Source organism: Vipera berus (genome assembly GCF_964194415.1).
Source record: "Vipera berus genome assembly, chromosome: 1".
Lineage (NCBI taxonomy): Eukaryota > Metazoa > Chordata > Lepidosauria > Squamata > Viperidae > Vipera > Vipera berus.
In genome coordinates, this window is record NC_138202.1 from 226315952 (window position 1) to 226324677 (window position 8726).

The window sequence follows — 8726 nt, forward strand, 5'->3', positions numbered from 1 at the left end:
ATGCCTAGCAAACCGCAGATTGGTCGCCACTTGATCAGCCATTAATTTATCAAATTGTCCTCTTAACAGTCTAATAGCCTCCTTGGTCTTCACATCCTCTGAGTTCAAAATCAAAGCCTTTTCTTTTTCCTTTATTTCATTCTCCAGTTCTTTCCTTCTAGTTTCCACTGCACGTCTATGTTTATTATTCATAAACAAAACATTGTTTTGTTTTTTAGTATTTTGTTCTACAATTCAATTTGAACTCTAAGAAATAATATCATTGGTATCTAATGTGTACTGATTGCTCTGACAACTATCTTAATGGCGCACATCCCAGGAATATTGGGAACTCTTAGAAAAGACATCTACCATGAGAAAAGTATCAGTTTATTTCTAGATTCAATCTGTGTTCACTGTTCATTTACTAGTTCTATTTTCGTCTCAATAGGCTTTTTAAAATAATGTATACATTTGCATTACTTTGGAGAGTAGCCACTCATTAAACTTGTAATCTTGTACAGATTTTATCCTTGAATAAAATCAAAATCAATATGCAATGCAGTTGAAAACAAATTTGTTTTTAAGCCAAGAATTGTCATTCAAAATATAGACAAATACAAAAATAAAAGAATAGCAACACTGCACATCCTTATCCTATTTTGGGAAATGTGAATTAAAACAATTCACCAAAAGAACTGGGCACCAAGCAGAAACTTCAGGTATCCCTAGTTTAGAAGAGGTACAAAGCTGATCTTTTTTTATACTTCCAAAAACATTAGTGAAGGCTTGTTGATTCTACATCTTTAAGAAAGAAAAATAAGACCATTATTAGACATAATCTGCTCACATTAAACTCAACAAAACTCAGAGAAGGAATTTTTATGGGCCTTTTTTATTCCAACCAATGCCAATTAAACATGCCAAAATGACTGTTTGGGGGCACATCACTCAGTGAGGCAGTAACTGCCATTTTACATGTTATAAGCCTAGCCAGCTTTTGAAGGAACACTAACCTATTTGAAGACATAAATTAATTGAGTGTTTTACTGCCTTTCATAAAAGGCAGTACTCATTTAATGTTCAACAGGAATGGTGTTAATGAAACTTTCAACCAAGTCTATTTTGAATCATTTAGCCCATTCATTTGCATGTTTTTATCTGTGCTGCAAAGTGCATGAAATATTTATTTGAAAGGAAGTGGGGTGTGAGTAAAGATAAGGAGCAGGATTTGATAAATACATTTGGTGTTTAAGGACAGCCCTGATAGAGGGAATACCTGTTTTCTTCTGAAGGAGAAAATATATTCCCGATACCGAGAACAGTATTGGTAAAAATGGCCATATCTAGCCTTGAGAAAAAAGAACAGGAATCAGAATCAGAATCAGAATAGAGCTGTAAAGGACCTTGGAGGACTTTAGTCCAGCCCCCTGCTCAAGCAGAAGTCCCTATATCATTTCAGACAAGCAACTGTCCAGTCTCTTCTTAAAAACCTCAAGTAATGAAGCACCCACAATGTCTGAAGTCAAGCTGTTCCACTGGTAAATTGTCCTCACTGTTAGGCAGTTTCCAGGTTGCTTCTCTCCTTGATTAGTTTCCATCCATTATTTCTTTCTTGCCTTCTGGTGCTTTGGAAAATAAATTTAACCCCTTCCTCCTTATGGCAGCCTCTCAAATATTGGAATACTATTATCATGTCCCATCCAGTCCTTCTTTTCTATAGACTGGCCATTCCCAAATCCTGCAACCATTCTTCATATGTTTTAGTCTCCAGGCCTTTAATCATCTTGGTTGGTCTTCTTTGCATTTTTTCCAAGGTCTCAACATCTTTTTTGTAATGTGACCAAAACTGAATGCAATATTCAAAATGTGGCCTTACTAAGGCTTTATAAAGTGGTGCTAATACTTCACATGATTTTTATTCTATGCCTCTGTTTATACAACCAAGGATTGTATTAGCTTTTTTAGCTTTTTTTCTTTGTTTGTTTGCTAAAAAAAACAATAAATTTACTAAAATTTAAATATTATCTCTGTTGCAAAATGTCAGTTTACAATAAAAAGGAAGTGGGTAATGCCACTCTTCAAATACCTAAAGAGATGTCACATAGAAAATCAGTTTTTTTTCATTACTTCAACATGTTGAACATGAAATGATGGACATTATAGGAAGATAGATTCCAAATGAATATTAAGAAAATCTTCCTAAGAATTGTTTGACAGTGAAACAAATGACCTAGAGAAGTGACAGGTCCTCTTTCACTAGCTTTTTTTTTAATAAATAAATTGTAGGCTAGAGAAATATAATAGAATAACAGAAAAACAGAGTTTGAGGGGAGCTTGGAGGTCTTGTTGTCCAACCCCCTGCACAAGCAGGAGACCCTATACTGGAGACAAATGGCTGTCCATTTTTCAACTATGGATCCCACTCTCTAGAACATTGTGCTCCCAGAGGTGAGATCTGGACACCCCCCCCCCCAATTTGGCCTTCCAAAACTCTCTGAAGAACTGGCTCTGCCAATTGGTCTGGGATCCCAATAAGGTAAAGGTAGAGGTTCCCCCGCACATGCGTGCTAGTCATTTCCAACTCTAGGGGCCGGTGCTCATCTCCGTTTCAAAGCCGAAGAGCCAGCGCTTGTCCGAGGACGTCTCCGTGGTCATGTGGCCGGCATGACTAGATGCCAAAGGCGCACGGAACGCTGTTACCTTCCCACCGTAGTGGTTCCTATTTTTCTACTTGCATTTTTACATGCTTTCGAACTGCTCAGAGTCCTAACCCACTGAGCCACCACGTCCCTTGGGATCCCAATAGGGGCACATTATTCTGGAGGTAATTAATGGACTAATATAAGACTCCATCGCCTCCCTCTTGCTCCCTTCCTCCTCACCTTTGTTAATTTTTCAATCAATTTTAGTGTTGATACTTATTGTTTTAATGTTTATCTTTTTTATTGATTGAAAGCCGGTTAAAGTCTAGCCGAGATGAGGGGCATATCAGTTTAATAAGTAAATAAATAACCAAAATAAGGGAGAACTTTGCAGAAGATAGTTACTAATGTCCCAACTTACTCAAACGGTATTACCCAAATCTAATCTAACTCTACGTGAATGAAACAGTAAGATTAAAATTCCAACCGAGATGTTCTGCAGATACACCTGAACACCATGGTGCTTTGGAAGCTTCTATTTATCCTATTTCAACCTCCTTAAGCCATCAAGTTTGAGAATATAATTTGTGCATCTATGAACAGAGACGATGGTGCATTTAGCTTTACTCCATAGGTAACATTTAATGATGCCTAATTAAAGCAAGGTTCTCAAACATCAAAAAGCAGCGTAAAGAATGGGATTTGGGGCTGTTATTTGAAATGGCAGCCTCGGGTCAAGCATAATGTATTTCCATGTCCCAGGCAGGTGGCTACATAAATTAGGTTGCCTGAGGCTGGTCCTGATTCTTTTGCTAACTATATTTTCAGACATCTATTTCCAAAATAGTTCCTTATTGCCTCGTGCCTTTTTCTTCTTTTTTGGGTGACAGATGTAAAAATGGACTTTCATAAATCTTATATTTTGCCTCTTGGAAATTGTGTGTGTGTGTGTGTGTGTGTGTGTGTAATGCTCTTTTCCTTTTCTGGACCCTGCTCTATTTCCACTGTTAACCTCATTTGTAGCTGACAATAGAAAGCCGAGGTAATTACATGTTCATTTTTTTAAATAATCACCTTTCCATCTTCTATTTTTGTTGATGTCTTTCTGCTCTATAATTTTTTGACACATGCACTGGATCCTGATATCATATAATTAAAGAATGTTGTTCAGTTGTTTGGTTGCTTCCAACTCTTTGTGATCAAACAGGCATTACTCCACCAGGGCTATCTGTCAGTAATTGTTTTTGTTTGTTTGTTTGTTTTGCATTCTTGATGCTTGTGCTTCTGTTTGTAATAGGGGGCTTAATGTAATTGCCAAATCTAGTTCCAATCCAATCCATCAAATATTTTCTATCAGTCTTACTTTCCTTTTGCTAGATTGAAATTAAATTCCAAAATTTGGAATTTGACTAAGACCCCATCTTTTGGGAACTGGTAGCACCAATAAGATAAAATTGGTTTGGAAAATAATTATAGGAGAAATACAGATGTATAAGTTGAAATGTGAAGTATTTCTGCACCAAAATTTACTATCTCACAGAAACAGTTAATTTACTTCAGGGTAAAGTCAATATTGGTATGGTGACTTTCATCAAGCAGCAGTGGCCATTATCTTGACTTTTGACCCTAGCCCCTGATAATACATTTGTTGAAAATTGAGAAATTTGATGTCTTGAGTTAATAGACAAATAGATTATGTCTCCCTACAGATAAACTATAATTTTATTTTTAAAATTTATAATTTTGATTTGGAATTTTTTACCTGACCAAACAGTTGTCAGTTTGTCTACATCAGGGGTGTCAAACTGCCAACCCGTGGGCCGGACGCATCATCCCAAAACCACGCCCACCCCATTGCTGGCAATGGAGAAAAAGCTCCGATACGTTGCGCGACATTATGTGACGTCGTGAGTTTGACATGTCTGGTCTATATTCTTCAAAATGTCTTGCAAAACAAGATTCAATTTGGTCTAGTAGTTAAGGCACCAAGCTAGAAAACAGGAGACTATGAGTTCTAGTCCTGCCTTAGCCATGAGAACCAGCTGGATGACTTTGCACCAGTCACTCTCTCTCAGCCCAACCCACCTTACAGGGTTGTTGTTGTGGGGAAACTAGAAGGAGGAAGTTGTCTTGGGTATGTTCACCATCTGGAGTTATTTGTGAAAATAATAAAGGCAGGGTACAAATAAATAAAGTAAATAAAAGACAAACAATGTTGACACCTAACATTTCAACAGGATTCTCATTATCTGGGCACCGTAGAATCCATTTTTCTTCCTTAATTTTGAGACAAAATTCCAACTTCAGACAGAGAATCCAATGAAGGCAAGTCCCTTGCTATTGCTGTAAGAGAGGTTCAGAATGGAGCCGTTTCTATTGTGACCCATGTATTTGGAAGGCTAACACTTTAATAACTTTTAAAGGCCCCTGAAATACTTTTAACTGAGTATTTTAATTGTTAGCTACTAATTCTGTTCTTTTTTTTAAAAAAAATAATTGCCAGGTAAACTGTTTTAGTGTCTCAGAAATTTATTAATGGATATTGTATTAAACTGCATGAATGCATGAAAGTCAATCTTCTTTCCTCCAGCTAAGTCTCCAGGATATCCCTTGGCCTGCTTCAAGCCAAGAAATTGCTCTGAAGTTGGGTTATCCTTATTTAGAAAACCCACAAAGGGCAAAATAGGAGGTGACATAAGACCTGTGAAGAGCTAAGGTTTTGAATGATGCTTAGGTTGGTCTTGTTATAAGAAGAATAATTTTGAAGAATAATTTTTAGGTTCTTGTTAAGGCATTTTCCTAAAAATATTCAAATCCCCACCAAATTTTCTCCCACTTAACCAAGTTAGAAAGAATAATAGAATATGTTCTTATTAACCCAAAAGTGCATTCTTTCACAAGGTAAGTGGACTTTCTTATTTTCCTTGAAGACATTTCACTTCTCATCAAAGAAGCCTTTTCAGTTCTGATGGAATGTTGGAAAATGGAAGGATTTATATGCCTTGCAGTCATCTGGTTGTTAGCACTCTTTCGGAGAGTTGTGCTAATGACCAGATGACAACAAGGAATATGAATCCTTCCATTCTCCACCATTTAATCAAAACTGAAGAAGCTTCTTGTATGTGAAGTGAAGCATCTTTAAGGAAAATAAGAAAGTTGCTGGCTTCCGGTTTGCTATGCAGCCGCTATGGATGGCTGGGAGACTTGCTCTCTCTTCCCCATCCCATTTCACATCACTGGGGAGCCCTGAAAAGGGCCGAAAGTTGCCCCAAAGAGGCGACCAGCAAGGAGGGGTGCTTGCTGCATCACTGGAGAGCCGCAACTCTCCTGTTAGACCTGGCAATCCCTCCAAACTGGCGGATGAAAGGACTGGCCATATGGCTCGTCCCTAGGCTGTGAACAGCCAAAGTGACATTTTCCACCAGGCAACTCTTAAAGCAGCGTGGAAGAGACTGGGTGAGATATATCTGTTTTACATCCTAATAATTTTCTGTACCTCCTTAAGCTGCTAAGCATTTTTCCTCCTGCGGTGAGGGAAGGGGGACTTTAGCCCTCTCTCCAGAAAGGGCAGTGACTAAATACCCAGGGGCATTTTAAATGTTGAAAATGTAACTGAATCCCAATTGGAACTTTATTTTTCAAAGCATGTGGACTGAAAGATTTTTTTTATTTCTTATTTTTCATTATCTACTTCTGTTGGAAATCTGGGGGGGGGGTTATAAAAAAAAGAAAAAGAAAAACTGAAAAGATTGAAATAACTTTGGGACTCAAAAGGAAACTTTGAAAGGGGCCTGGCTGACTGCCCATGGAAATAGATAAGATACATAACCTTGAGAACTTTGAAACAACAGCTTTGAAAGGCTTTGTGTTCCCTACCTAGAAAAAAATATATATTTCTTTTGACTTTTCAAAGCGTAAAGCCTTTAGTTTAAAACACCAACATGGTAGAAGACCAGGAACAAAATTTCCTTATAGATGAAGATCAACAAACTCTCTATATGTTGAAAATACTAATTCAAACTCTTACCACAACCAATGAAATACTAAGAGGCTATGGGAAGAAACAAGACAACAGCCCAGATATGAAACCCCAAACTTTGACCACAATTAAAGAATCATCTATACAAAATACAATAGAAGAAATGAAACATTTAAATACTATGTCAGAAGAATCTACTATTCAACAAATATTGATATTTGAAAATCCAGAAAAGACATCGACAACTTGGAAAAAGGAAAAGGTTTCTTATACAACTCAGAAGGAACTAGAGGATCTAGAAAAAGAACAGTTGGATGAGAAGATAAACAATTCAGAACAACCACATCAATATGGAAGAATAAAGAGACAACCCACTAGACCTACAAGTCCTCTCAAAAAATGGTGACCGGATGGTTTTGCCAATATCAATTAATATGCATGATATTACAAGGAGACTGGTTTGATGACCCAAAAACAAGGACATGGCAAAGGAAAAAAGCCAGAATAAGACTCAAGAAGCATGGAGTTTTGACCATCTTACTGAAATCTAAAACAAAATGTACTTAAATAGATAAGATGTGTATGTTGAACACAAGACACTGTTATTAATTGAGATAAAGAAAATATTTTGGTCGTTAAAATTTAGCAGTATAAATACTAAGAGTTAATTTGAATATTGATTTGTGCATTAAGGTCATGTAAAGGTAAATAATATAGATAAGCTAAAAACTTATTGTTGAAAGTAATAAATAGATCTATATGGAACGTTAAAAATGAAAATTATTAGTTTAAGCAAGAGATACCAGATACAAAGAGGAAGAGAGAGGAAGTATTAAATACTGAAATAAAAAGACATTTTGATTACCACTTAAAAAAACTGAAAACTAGTAAAAAGAAGGATATCATATTGTATCCTTAATTTATTGACATAGAGGGTGAGAAGTTAAGTAGATGGGATGTGTATTTTGAATATTAGATTTTGTGAGGAATGGTGATAGATGAATTGGGAGTATATTAAAAATCTTGGGAATGATAAATATCAAACGTTAAATCTAAATGTTAGTGGAAATTGAAACTGAAAAATCTATTAGGTCATTGATTGTCTAAAAGACTGTATGTTAAAACAACTAGAATATGTGTAAACTAAAAACTATGGATATATGTACGAAAGTTATTTTCTATGTGATTGATAGGATAAAACTTGTCTTTTAATTTACAAATAGACAGGATATATGAAGGGAAAAAGAGAGGAAATGTGTATGGTATCAATCTGAAATCTGTACTAATGATATCTGTATGTAATTGAATTACTACTCAGCCACCACGTTGCTTTTAAAATATGTGAATGTAATATTAGGTAAAGGTAAAGGTTCCCCCGCACATGTGTGCTAGTCGTTTCTGACTCTAGGGGCCGGTGCTCATCTCCGTTTCAAAGCCGAAGAGCCAGCGCTTGTCCGAGGACGTCTCCGTGGTCATGTGGCCGGCATGACTAGACGCCAAAGGCGCACGGAACGCTGTTACCTTCCCACCGGAGTGCTCCCTATTTTTCTACTTGCATTTTTTACGTGCTTTCGAACTGCTAGGTGGGCAGAAGCTGGAACGAGTAACAGGCGCTCACTCTGTTACGCGGCACTCGGGATTCGACCCGCCAAACTGCCGACCTTCTGATCGACAAGCTCAGTGTCCTAACCCACTGAGCCAGAAAATCAATAAAATTTGTAAAAAAAAAGAAAGAAAGTTCATTTGCCTTTCGAAAGAAAGCATCTTTGAGGCAACCATGACTGGATGATTGAGAATCTCCATAGACGTGTTCTGATTAAGTCAATTAAAATTGACTTTTAAGTCAATTTTAGTTAATATTTATTGTTTTCATGTTTTATTTTGCTGCTCTTATTGACTGCAAGCCTCCTAGAGTTGCCTCTAGGTAACATGGGGAGGGTACAAGTTAAATAAATAAATATTAAACAGGCAGGATAGTGATTGTGACTGTTTCTTCTTATTTCTGTCATAACATTCTGCAAGTGACAGGGCTTTAAAATCACTGACGGGTTCTAATTGTTTCTCAGGACTGTTATAACAGTGATTAAAATATTTTCTCCTGTAGTTAAAAACTCAACCCAATT